The sequence below is a fragment of the Cajanus cajan genome, chromosome 8 (genome assembly GCF_000230855.2).
Source record: "Cajanus cajan strain Asha chromosome 8, NIPB_CcT2T_4, whole genome shotgun sequence".
NCBI classification, from domain to species: Eukaryota; Viridiplantae; Streptophyta; class Magnoliopsida; order Fabales; family Fabaceae; genus Cajanus; species Cajanus cajan.
This window is the reverse complement of record NC_138524.1, coordinates 32,836,147-32,849,174: the sequence shown is the minus strand read 5'-3', so window position 1 is coordinate 32,849,174 and position 13,028 is coordinate 32,836,147. Positions and strand designations below refer to the sequence as shown.

The 13,028-nt window shown below is 37.2% G+C and overlaps 1 non-coding gene across 1 annotated transcript; it reads left to right on the top strand.

Moving 5' to 3' along the window:
• Positions 1-9,818: 9,818 nt before the first annotated feature.
• Positions 9,819-9,925, top strand: LOC145950991 (small nucleolar RNA R71). Its single transcript, XR_014428817.1, has one exon. It is a non-coding gene; the product is annotated as a small nucleolar RNA R71 (small nucleolar RNA).
• Positions 9,926-13,028: the final 3,103 nt, after the last annotated feature.

Genomic DNA, 13,028 nt, shown 5'->3' with positions numbered 1-13,028 from the left:
ACCATCATGGTCCACATAGTTCATACGCCCATAGTTCTACTTTAGGAGAGTCAATGCATGATAGCCTAGCTTTAGGAGATCACTATCAACCACCTCCTAGGAGAACTCATAGAACCTCTAAGCCAAGGGAATCTAGGGTAGATCTCCCTTACTTTCATGGTAAAGATGATGTGGAGGGGTATCTAGACTGGGAAATGAAAGTGGAACAAATTTTCACTTGCCATCAAGTGAGTGAGGAGAGAAAAGTACCCTTAGCTACCTTGAGTTTCCAAGGTCATGCCATGTATTGGTGGACCTCTCTTGTGAGAGATAGGCGTCTCCATAATGAACCTCCAATTCAATATTGGAATGAGTTAAGGAGTGCCTTGAGAAGGAGACATATACCCTCTTACTACACTAGGGAGCTTATCAATAAGCTCCAACGACTCCAACAAAAAAATTTGACTGTTGAAGAATATAGACAAACAATGGAGTTGTATATCATGAGGGCGGGTATTAGGGAAGAAGAAAATCTTACCATTGCTAGATTTTTGAGTGGTTTATCTTTTGACATAAGAGATAAGGTTGAGCTACTCCCTTATAGGGATTTGGATGACTTGGTTCAACTTTGTATAAAGGTTGAACAACAAAATTTGAGAAAAGGTTATAAAGCAAGCTCATACTCATCTTCTTTGTCTAAGGATAGCTACAAGAGGGAAGGTAGGAAAAATAATTTTGAAAAGAAAGATGCTTTTCCTTCCAAAAATCTAGATAAAGGTAAAGAAAAAGAGACAAAAACAAACACTAGCACCAAGTCTAGTGACATCAAATGCTTTAAGTGTCTTGGGAGAGGCCACATTGTTTCTCAATGCCCTAACAAGAAAGTAATGATTTTAAGGGGTCAAGACATTTATAGTAGCCATGATGAAACTACTTCTTCTTCATCTTCAAGTGAAAATGAAGAAGAGGCAAGTGAAGAAGAGTCATGTGAGGTTACTTACCCTTATAATGGGGAACTTCTTATGATGAGAAGGGTCCTCAACAACCAACCTAGTGATACACAATCCCAAAGAGAGAACATCTTTCATACAAGATGTAACATTTCAAGCAAAGCTTGTTCTCTCATTGTGGATAGTGGCTCTTGGTGCAACTGTTGTAGCACTAGGATGGTTGAGAAGTTAGGTTTGACTACCACACCACATCCAAAACCTTATCAACTTCATTGGCTTAATGATGATGGGGATATGGTAGTCAATCAACAAGTGGAAGTTGAGTTTTCTATTGGGAACTATAAGGATAAAGTTAAATGTGATGTAGTTCCCATGGAAGCTTGTCATATTCTATTAGGAAGGCCATGGCAATTTGACAAACAAACACACCATGATGGCCTCACTAATAAAATTACTTTCACTCATAAGGGTAAAAAGTTTGTACTTCATCCTCTATCACCTTCACAAGTGAAGGAGGACCAAGTACAAATGAAAACCAAACGTGACCAAGAAAAAGAAAAACAAAAAAAAAAGGAAAAAAAAAAAAAACATTCTAAAAATTGATGAAAAAGAGGATCCTAGAGAGACTAGTGTTCCCTCTCTAGAGATAGTTCAAGAAGAGAATTTTGACACAAAACCTTTACATAAAACTTCTCTCTTTATTGAACCATCTTCTCATATCCTCATGTGTAGAGGAACACTAACTTGCACTGCCACATCTTTGGAAACTTCTCTCCCTCTTGTGGTTAAAAATCTTTTACAAGAGTTTGATGATATATTTCCCAAGGAAGGCCCAATTGGACTTCCTCCTTTTAGGGGAATAGAACATCAAATAGATCTTGTGTCTGGGGCTAGTCTTCCAAATAGACCAGCCTATAGGACCAATCCACAAGAAACCAAAGAGATAGAGAAGCAAGTCCATGAGTTGTTGGAGAAGGGCTGGATTCAAAAGAGTCTAAGTCCTTGTGCTGTACCAGTCATCTTGGTGCCAAAAAAAGATGGAAAATGGAGGATGTGTTGTGACTGTCGAGCCATCAACAACATCACCATAAAATATAGGCACCCAATTCCTAGGCTTGATGACATGCTTGATGAATTGCATGGGTCATCCATATTTTCCAAAGTAGATCTTAAGAGTGGTTATCACCAAATTCGAATCAAAGAAGGTGATGAATGGAAAACCGCTTTTAAAACTAAATTTGGACTATATGAATGGTTAGTAATGCCTTTTGGGCTTACTAATGCACCTAGCACATTCATGAGGCTCATGAATCATGCCCTTAGGGATTGCATTGGTAGATTTGTAGTTGTTTATTTTGATGATATTTTAATCTATAGCAAAAGTCTAAGTGATCATGTTGATCACCTAAGACAAGTTTTCCTTGTCCTTAGGGACAATCACTTGTTTGCCAATGTGGACAAGTGCACTTTTTGTGTGGATAATGTTATATTCTTAGGGTTTGTGGTTAGCAAAAATGGGGTTCATGTGGACCCCGAAAAAATTAAAGCCATCCAAGAATGGCCTATTCCTACTAATGTTAGTGAAGTTAGGAGCTTCCATGGATTGGCAAGCTTTTATAGGAGATTTGTTCCTAACTTCTCTACACTAGCTTCACCTCTCAATGAGTTGGTGAAGAAGGATGTGGTCTTTGAATGGACGGATAAACATAATTTAGTTTTTCAAGAACTTAAGCAAAAACTTACTCAAGCACCTGTTCTAGCTTTGCCTAATTTTTCTCAAACTTTTGAGCTAGAATGTGATGCTTCAGGTCTTGGCATAGGAGCTGTGTTGTTACAAGGTGGTCATCCCATAGCTTATTTCAGTGAAAAGCTTCATGGGGCTGCCTTGAACTACCCTACCTATGACAAGGAGTTATATGCTTTAGTTCGTGCCCTTCAAACTTGGGAACATTACCTTGTCACCAAGGAATTTGTTATCCATAGTGACCATGAGTCACTCAAATACTTGAAGGGTCAACATAAATTAAATAAGAGGCATGCAAAATGGGTTGAGTATTTAGAACCATTTCCTTATGTCATCAAATATAAAAAAGGCTCTACAAATGTAGTAGCTGATGCTTTGTCTCGAAGACATGTGCTTTTGAACATCCTAGGTTCTCAAATACTAGGGTTTGATGACATCAAGGAGTTGTATGAGAAAGACCTTGATTTTGCTAACTTTTATTCTTTATGTATTCAAAAACCTTACCAAGGTTACTATATTTCTGAGGGGTTTCTTTTTAAAGAAAATAAACTTTGCATCCCCCAAGGATCTATTAGGAAACTCTTGGTTAAGGAGAGCCATGAGGGTGGGCTCATGGGGCATTTTGGAATTGAGAAGACTCTTTCTCTTTTGAAGGAGAAATTCTTTTGGCCTCATATGAAGAGAGATGATCAAAGATTTTGTAGTAGTTGCATTGCTTGTTTACAAGCAAAGTCTACCACAAAACCTCATGGACTTTACACCCCCTTGCCTATATCCTCTTCTCCTTGGGTAGACATTTCCATGGATTTTATCCTTGGTTTGCCTCGAACCCAAAGAGGAAAGGATTCCATATTTGTGGTTGTGGACCGTTTTAGCAAAATGGCACACTTTATTCCATGCCACAAAGTGGATGATGCAAGTAACATTGCTAAGTTATTCTTTCAAGAAATTGTGAGACTACATGGGTTACCCAAAACTATAGTCTCTGATAGAGATGTTAAGTTCTTAAGCCATTTTTGGAAAACTCTTTGGGCAAGGCTTGGAACTAAACTTCTATTTTCTACCACATGTCATCCTCAAACTGATGGACAAACTGAGGTAGTCAATAGGTCTCTAGGGACTATGTTGAGGGCAATCCTCAAGGGCAACAAAAAGTCATGGGATGACTACCTCCCTCATGTGGAGTTTGCCTATAATAGAGTGGTTCATAAGACCACTGATGTGTGAAAAACCGCAAGTGTACGGTTGTCGTCAAGTAATAAATATCGAATCACAGGGACTACGTGTTTGACCTAGAATTACTAGTATTTTAATTTGAATTTTAAAACAGATAGAATTTTTGTTTTGAGATGATAAGATCAGATTTTATGGTAAAAGAGATAGTAATGCAATTAATGAATAAGATAAAACTTTAAGATAAGATAAGGAGATTTCCTGGAATCTAGGGTTCGCACAAAGAGTTCCAACATTATTGAATTATTATTTTCATTAATTAATTCTATTCCATCTTGAAGGTAGTCTTAACCTAATTTAATCCTTGCACCTTCTCAGGCTACGAGGACGTGTTTAATTAAAATTAATCTCTACTCTCGTGATAATTACGTTCAATTAAACCCATTAAGATCTTTGTTAATCTATTGCTCCTCGAAAGCTTAAATCTACTCTCGTGATTTAACACTCAAGTCTGTTCCTTTAGGTTCCGATAATTAGGTTCTCCTCTCAGTTCATCCCTAATTATCTATGATTATGAAAATTAAGATTAAGTGTTTATCATAATTATAATCAAGTTCTCCTCTCAGTTCATCCTTAATTAATGTTATTATGAAAACAATAATATTAAAGTTCATATATAAAATATAAAAGAACAGATCAAGAATTGGAATAAATTTAAGAAACTGAATAATGCATTAATAAAGAGGTTCTCAGAGGCTAAGCCCTGATCCCAGAAAAAGGGAAACTACTCACAGGAGTTCATAGTAGTTCTCCAAGAAAATAAGAATAAAAGAAAAGCAAACCTTAGAGTCGATGGCACAGGCGCCCAACCTTCTCCAAGTGTCAAAAACTAAAAACTCTCTCCAAAAAGCAAAAGTGTTGTTCTAGGCTAACCTCATCTAATTTATAACCTAAAAGGGTAAAAAGGTAAAACTACCAAGATAAAAATTACAAAGATAAAATAAAAAATAAAACATAAAACTTAAAAAGCTGGGACGCGAAGTGAATCACGGCCGTGACTGAGAATCACGACCGTGATCTTCTCTGGAGCACATCTATGAAGGGTCAGTGGCGTTCACGGGTGTGATTGGGAATCACGGCCGTGATTTTCTCTGGTGAATCACGGGCGTGATTTAGAATCACGGCCGTGATTTTCCCTGTAGCTCAGCATTTCCTCTTTAATTCTTAAATCTTGATCCTGCTCAGAGAAAACACAACACATACCAAGAAAAGCATAAAATAGGAAAATGATATAAAAATTTATTAAAAACATGAAAGATATGCATGATTATGCTATGAATTCTTGTGAATTAAAGTGCTAAAATATGAGTAAAATACACAACATCAAATAACCCCAAACTTGAACTTTTGTTTGTCCTCAAACAATAATTAGCACTTTGAAAAAAAGGTCATCAAGAATTAACTGAGCATTTAAAATCTTCACTCTTAGTCTCACAAGGTCCAATTAGAATCTTAATCTTTCATTACTAGCGCCAACTCTTAGTTTTTAAGAGTTTCATGATGTCAAATCTTGTAAAGCTCATTAGTCAAATGAAGATAATTTAACAGAAATAATTTTTCAATGCTTGTGACACAAATAGGGGTAATATTTTTATTTTTGTTTTTGTCTCACCTAAAACATTTCCCCAGTAGCCAATCAGTGTAGAGAGGATGATAATTTCAAGAACACGTAGCCTCAAAGGGGTGCTAGCTATTTTACTAAACAATTCCCCAGTAGCTAATTAGTTCCCTTAGTTTTCTAAGGTTAAGAATATTCTCCCTCTAACCTATGACCTCAAAGGGGTGCTAGGTGATTTTTTTTTTTTTTTTTTTTTTTTTTTTTTTTTTTTTTTTACCCCCCAAAAGCTTTTAAGCACGAATTAAAAAGAATTTATCTTCAAGAGACTATTTTTATAATTCTCGATCATTTCAAGCCTCAATACTAAGAACCAAGTGCTAGCCACAAAACCAGCTAATTTTTCAACCTTTTGTTCTGAGACTTCAAGATTCAATTCATCACATTCAGTGTTTTCAAAGACGAACAATTTCATTAAAAATATTTACTTTTCAAACACAAATTCAAGCTGGGATTAACTGAATATGTATATATGCATGATTTTTTTTTATTTTTTTTTTTATTTTTTATTTTTTATTTTTTATTTTATTTTATTTTATTTTATTTTATTTTATTTTATTTTTTTTTTATTTTGCATGAATGAATGAAATGCGTACATCCTCCTAACCCCAAACTTAAAGATTTGCTTGTCCCGAAGCAAAGAGCTAATGAATGCATGATAGATTATTTTGACAAAATTATAAAATGCATGAATATGCAACCAACCCACAACAGAAAGAAATGCTTGTCCCTAAGCATCAGAGTAAAATAAGGAATAAGAAAGATCTCACTGTGGTGGAAAATCATCTGGATACCGTTGAATGTGCCATTGATACATTTGATCAACCATGTAATTATAATGCTGCTGGCGTTCATCCATTTGTTTCAGCCGGTTATCCATTGATTGAATAGCTGCTAGGATAGCAGCATTGTCCACCTCAGGTCCAGGATGTAGAGGGGGTTGTTCAGGAGCTGCTTCCTCATCTGCAGGAGCCGCTTCCTCAGCTGCTGGAGGTAGGTCCTCTAATGGCTCCAGTGGAAACTGCCGTGTAGCCCGGTTCTTCACGGTGTATGTTGGATTTGGTAACTGGTGGTGCACTCCCGACTGGGTTACTACAAAGTAGTATTTATCATCTTCATCTTTCGCAATGCAGTTCATAGAGGAGCAGGTAGCAAAATTAATAGTACGGCTTCCAGGGAGTGGTTCTAACTGGTCCAGCCAAGCGTGATAGCCAAGGTGTTTGGCTATAGTGGTAATGAGGCCGCCATTCACAATCGCACCGTGGCTGGTATTGGAAATACTCTGGAACTGTCGTGCCAAATGACTGCCAGAATCAATAGGCTCCTCTCTGTTTTCCATCATAGCCCATAAAAGTAAAAGGTCGCTCAAACGAACCTTTCCTTCAGAATCACCTCGGGCCAAAACAGTAGAGGCAATAAAGCGGTGCATAATACGGATGGCGGGATGGCGGAAAGCAGAGGAATTGCATTTTCCAGCGACCCAATTACTTGTACCTGTCAAACTATACCAAAAAGAACCAGGGTTGAAAGAACTTGGGGTTCTCGTGCTCCCTCCAGTGGGAAATCCAAAAATATTATTGAACTGAGCCAGGGTTAATTCGTGTTCTTGGTTAAACATACGGAAAGAAATCAAACCTTCAGAACAATTTGGCCCAGATAATATTTCCGTGTGGAGAGAGCTCAAGAACTCAAGAACTAGTCGAGGATAAACAACATCATTATGCATGGTAGCAAAGGTTGTCCACCCAATGTTAGTTAACATGAAATTGATATCAGCACGTAAACCCAACTTACGAATAAATGGGAAGTCGAGATACCTGGTAGGATGGATAGTGCGGAAGCGTAATACCTCGTTCCGCTCACGCTGTTCATCGTTCCGATAGAACCTCGGAGGAAGGTGCGGAATTTCACTTGCTTCTTCCTCGTAACTGTGGGTATCGGAAGCGGTGGAGGACGAACCAACGGTACGGGTGCGCTTGGGAGCCATGGATGAACGGAAGGAGTGAATGTGGGAGGAAGAGGGAAGAAGAGGAAGAAGAAGTGAGAAGCTAGGGTTTGGGAGAGAAGAAAAGAGAGAATGGGCACAGTTCGTAAGTTTGAGAGAAGTGAGAATGTAAAAGGATGGGGAAAAATATATAAGGGGAAGGGGAATTTCAAAAATCACGGGCTGTATCTGTTGAGCGTCAGCATGGAATCACGGGCGTGATTGGAAATCACGGCCGTGATTCTCTCTGTGAGTTTTCAAAAATTCAAACAGAGGAGATCACGCCCGTGATTTATTAATCACGGTCGTGATTCTCTCTGGGGTTTTCCAAAAATTTTCCAGAGAAGATCACGCCCGTGATTTAGAGTCACGGTCGTGATTCTCTCTGGAACTCTGAAATTTTTTTTTTTTTTTTTTTTTTTTTTTTTTTTTTGGAATAAAATTAATGAAATGCGTACATCCTCCTAACCCCAATCTGTTGAAGGCTCAAGAAGACTTTCTACTAGAGGATCTTTTTCTTTACACGGGGGACTTGAATCGATCAAGCAAGCATAATTAGGTTGAATCCCCTCAAGATCTATGTGCTTTCCTCCAACTAGAAAATTCTCCAAGGGATCCCTCAAAATAGATCTCATGACTTCTTCCTCCATGTCTTTAGGCAATATATCAACCCTGCAGCAAATATTTTCAAGAGAAGGTTGTCTAACAGATTTAGCAATATTAAATTCCATTGTTTCATCATTAATGGATAAGGACAATTTTCCATGTTTGACATCTACTATCACGCCTGCTGTAGCCAAAAATGGTCTACCTAGTATGATTGGTATTTGTTTGTCCTCTTCCATTTCTAAAACAACAAAATCTCCCGGAATTAAAAATTTACCTATCTTAACTGGAACATCTTCTAAAATTCCTATGGGATATTTTATAGATCTATCTGCTAACTGGATTGACATTGCTGTAGGCTTTAATTCTCCCATATCTAATTTCTTGCAAATTGATAAAGGCATTAAACTGATACTTGCCCCAAGGTCACATAAGGCTTTTTCAAACCTTAGATTTTCAATGAGACAAGGTATAGAGAAACTACCAGGATCCTTAAGTTTTTTGGGCAAATTATGATGGATCAATGTAACAGTCTCTCTATCATCCAATTTCCTTCGGTTAGCTAAAAGATCCTTAAGAAATTTAGCATATGTAGGCATCTGTTGTAGAGCTTCTACAAATGGAATGTTTACATACACTTGTTTGATCATATTTAAAAATTTTTCAAATTGTCTATCAAGTTTAGTCCTTGCTAACCTTTGAGGAAAAGGAATTGGGGGGTGATAAACAGTTTGAGGCTTTGATGAAGATACTTTTTCTTTTTCTAATCTCTCCTTTTCAGGTTTTTCAACCATAGGAGAAGCGTCTTCATCAATCTCAATATTATCATTTTGATTAGACACAGGTCTGTCTAATTTCTTCCCACTCCTTAAAGTAACAGCATTAACATTTTCAGCTGGGTTTGCAACTGTTTTACCTGGGAACTTACCTGGAGAATTGTTTGAACTAGGCATCAACTGTGCAATTTGATTTTCCAGCATCTTGTTGTGGAGAGTAATATTCTCAACCTTGACAGCAAGGTTTTGAATAGAATTTGCCATTGAATCATTGGTCTGTTTTTGATTAGTGATAAAATTCTCCATAAGGTTTTCTAATCTTGAAACACTTTGTTGAATTGAGGGTGTCTGTACTGGATTTCCTTCCCCATTAATAAAGTGATTGGACGGACGGAAATTAGGTTGCTGATTGCTAGTTCCTTGAACTGGGTTATTCTTCCAAGAAAAGTTAGGATGATTCTTCCAACCAGGGTTGTATGTGTTGGAATATGGATTACTCTCCTCTCTTCGAGGAGTGTCATAGAAATTATGAGAAGTTGCCACTTGTTCAGTAGTATCTTCTTTTTCTCCAGTAAAAATTGAGGTACAATCTACTGCAGTGTGCCCTTGTTCCCTACAAAGGTCACATACTTGATTTGTAGCCACTGAATTAACCTTAGCTTTTTCCATCTTGTCTAATCTTTGATTAAGAGTATCAAATTTTGCTAAGAGTAACTCAATATTGTTCACTTCATATCGCCCCGGAGTTCCTTTCCTTGCTGTGACTTCTCTTTCACTGTATTGGCTGTGATTTGAGGCTACATTTTCCAAAATAATCATGCAGTCATTAATAGGTTTCCCCATGAAAGATCCTCCAGCTGCTGAGTCTAATATCATGGTGCTTTGTTGGTCCAATCCTTCAAAGAAAAATTGGATGGTAAGCCAACGGTTGAAGCCATGTTGTGGGCATGCTTGAAGATATCCTTTGAACCGCTCCCATGCTTCATAAATAGTCTCTCCAGTGCCTTGTTGGAAATTAGTGATTTTCTTCCTCAATTCTTTAGTTTTAGAAGGAGGAAAGAATTTCTCTAGAAAAGCTCTTTCACATAATTCCCAAGTTGCTATCTTTTCTCTAGGCACTGTTCTTAGCCACACCTTTGCCTTATCTCTCAAGGTGAGTGAGAATAAGCGGAGTCGCATTCCATCAGAAACTTCATCATCAAATTGCTAGGTCTCACAGATTTCCAAGAACCCCTCTAAGTGGTCATTAGGATCTTCTGATGGTAGTCCTCCAAAGGTGTTCTGTTTGAGCATATTCACCAGAGAAGCTGGTACAGTAGCTCCAGTTTGCATCTCCCCTCCAGGTATCCCACGAGCTATGGGTGCAGAGTAATCCCGAAGCGGTAAATTATCTCGTTGTGCAGCCATGTCAAATTCTCTAGAAAGGTTTCTTTTCCTTCTCAGGAGAGTTCTTTCAATCTCAGGATCAAGTGGTGTTGGTTTCCCAAGACGTAGAGATCTCTTTTGCATTAACCCTAAGGTACTGCAAAAAAAAAGAAAGTGACCCGTGAAATCTGAATTGGAGAAGTAAACACTAAAAAAAATAAATTATTTATTTATTTATTTAAATTTTTTTTTTTTTTTTTTTTTTTTTTTTTTTAATTCGAATTAAAATAATTGTAATTTAAATCAAGAGACGTAGTCCCCGGCAACGGCGCCAAAAACTTGATGTGTGAAAAACCGCAAGTGTACGGTTGTCGTCAAGTAATAAATATCGAATCACAAGGACTACGTGTTTGACCTAGAATTACTAGTATTTTAATTTGAATTTTAAAACAGATAGAATTTTTGTTTTGAGATGATAAGATCAGATTTTATGGTAAAAGAGATAGTAATGCAATTAATGAATAAGATAAAACTTTAAGATAAGATAAGGAGATTTCCTGGAATCTAGGGTTCGCACAAAGAGTTCCAACATTATTGAATTATTATTTTCATTAATTAATTCTATTCCATCTTGAAGGTAGTCTTAACCTAATTTAATCCTTGCACCTTCTCAGGCTACGAGGACGTGTTTAATTAAAATTAATCTCTACTCTCGTGATAATTACGTTCAATTAAACCCATTAAGATCTTTGTTAATCTATTGCTCCTCGAAAGCTTAAATCTACTCTCGTGATTTAACACTCAAGTCTGTTCCTTTAGGTTCCGATAATTAGGTTCTCCTCTCAGTTCATCCCTAATTATCTATGATTATGAAAATTAAGATTAAGTGTTTATCATAATTATAATCAAGTTCTCCTCTCAGTTCATCCTTAATTAATGTTATTATGAAAACAATAATATTAAAGTTCATATATAAAATATAAAAGAACAGATCAAGAATTGGAATAAATTTAAGAAACTGAATAATGCATTAATAAAGAGGTTCTCAGAGGCTAAGCCCTGATCCTAGAAAAAGAGAAACTACTCACAGGAGTTCATAGTAGTTCTCCAAGAAAATAAGAATAAAAGAAAAGCAAACCTTAGAGTCGATGGCACAGGCGCCCAACCTTCTCCAAGTGTCAAAAACTAAAAACTCTCTCCAAAAAGCAAAAGTGCTGTTCTAGGCTAACCTCATCTAATTTATAACCTAAAAGGGTAAAAAGGTAAAACTACCAAGATAAAAATTACAAAGATAAAATAAAAAATAAAACATAAAACTTAAAAAGCTGGGACGCGAAGTGAATCACGGCCGTGACTGAGAATCACGACCGTGATCTTCTCTGGAGCACATCTATGAAGGGTCAGTGGCGTTCACGGGTGTGATTGGGAATCACGGCCGTGATTTTCTCTGGTGAATCACGGGCGTGATTTAGAATCACGGCCGTGATTTTCCCTGTAGCTCAGCATTTCCTCTTTAATTCTTAAATCTTGATCCTGCTCAGAGAAAACACAACACATACCAAGAAAAGCATAAAATAGGAAAATGATATAAAAATTTATTAAAAACATGAAAGATATGCATGATTATGCTATGAATTCTTGTGAATTAAAGTGCTAAAATATGAGTAAAATACACAACATCAACCACCAACATGTCTCCTTTTGAGATTGTCTATGGCTTTAATCCTCTTACTCCTCTAGATTTATTACCTCTCCCAGATGTGGTTTCTTTTATCCATAAAGAAGGTACATCTAGGGCTGAATTTGTTAAGAAATTACATAAGAGGGTTCGAGATCATATTCAATCCCAAACTGAAAAATACCAAAAATATAATAATAAGGGTAGAAAGGAAGTTATCTTCAAGGAAGGTGACTGGGTTTGGCTGCACCTTAGGAAAGATCGATTTCCTTCCAAAAGAAAGTCCAAGCTTAGTCCTCGAGGAGATGGACCCTTCCAAATCCTTAGGAAGATCAATAATAATGCCTATGTTCTAGATCTCCCTTCTGAGTATGGTGTTAGTTCTAGTTTCAATGTTTCTGATCTCTCTTTGTTTACAGGACTAACTACCCTAGAGGAGGATGCTCTGGATTTGAGGTCAAATCCTCTTCAAGAGGGAGGGGATGATGGAGGAGGCCCATGGGCTAAGGGCCCAACTACTAGAGCAATGGCAAGAAGGATGCATGAAGATTGGGCCCAAGCCCAAGGAAAGCCCACCACTTTATTTTGTTGGGCTTTGTATCAAGCCCATTAGATTAGGGTTAGAATAGGATTAGGCCTTGGTGCCTTGTATTTTCTTTGGGCCTTGTATTTCCGGCCTTGTAGTGTAGGATTTACATTTAGAGGTCATGTGAATTTGGGGTGAATTAAGGTTACATGTGTAGTTACATTAGCATGTAATTAGGAGCACATTTGGTGTGCATTTCGGCCATGTGCAACACATGCACATGGTGTGATCCGAAATGCAACTCAAATGCATCTCTAATCACATGCCAAATGAACTAATCACATGGAGGTTCCGGGTTTGGCTCCTAGAATTTGAATTTTGAATTCAAATTCTAGGCGCCTAAAGTTAAGTAACCATACCATGGTTTACTTAACCTTAGGCTAACCCAAGGTCTCACCTTAACCTAATTTTCCCTATATATATTCAATATGGCCGAGACTTGTAATCACTTTTGGAATTATTGAATGAGTATTCTTCATTTGAATTCTCTCCCTCCGAAAGTCACCTTGCAT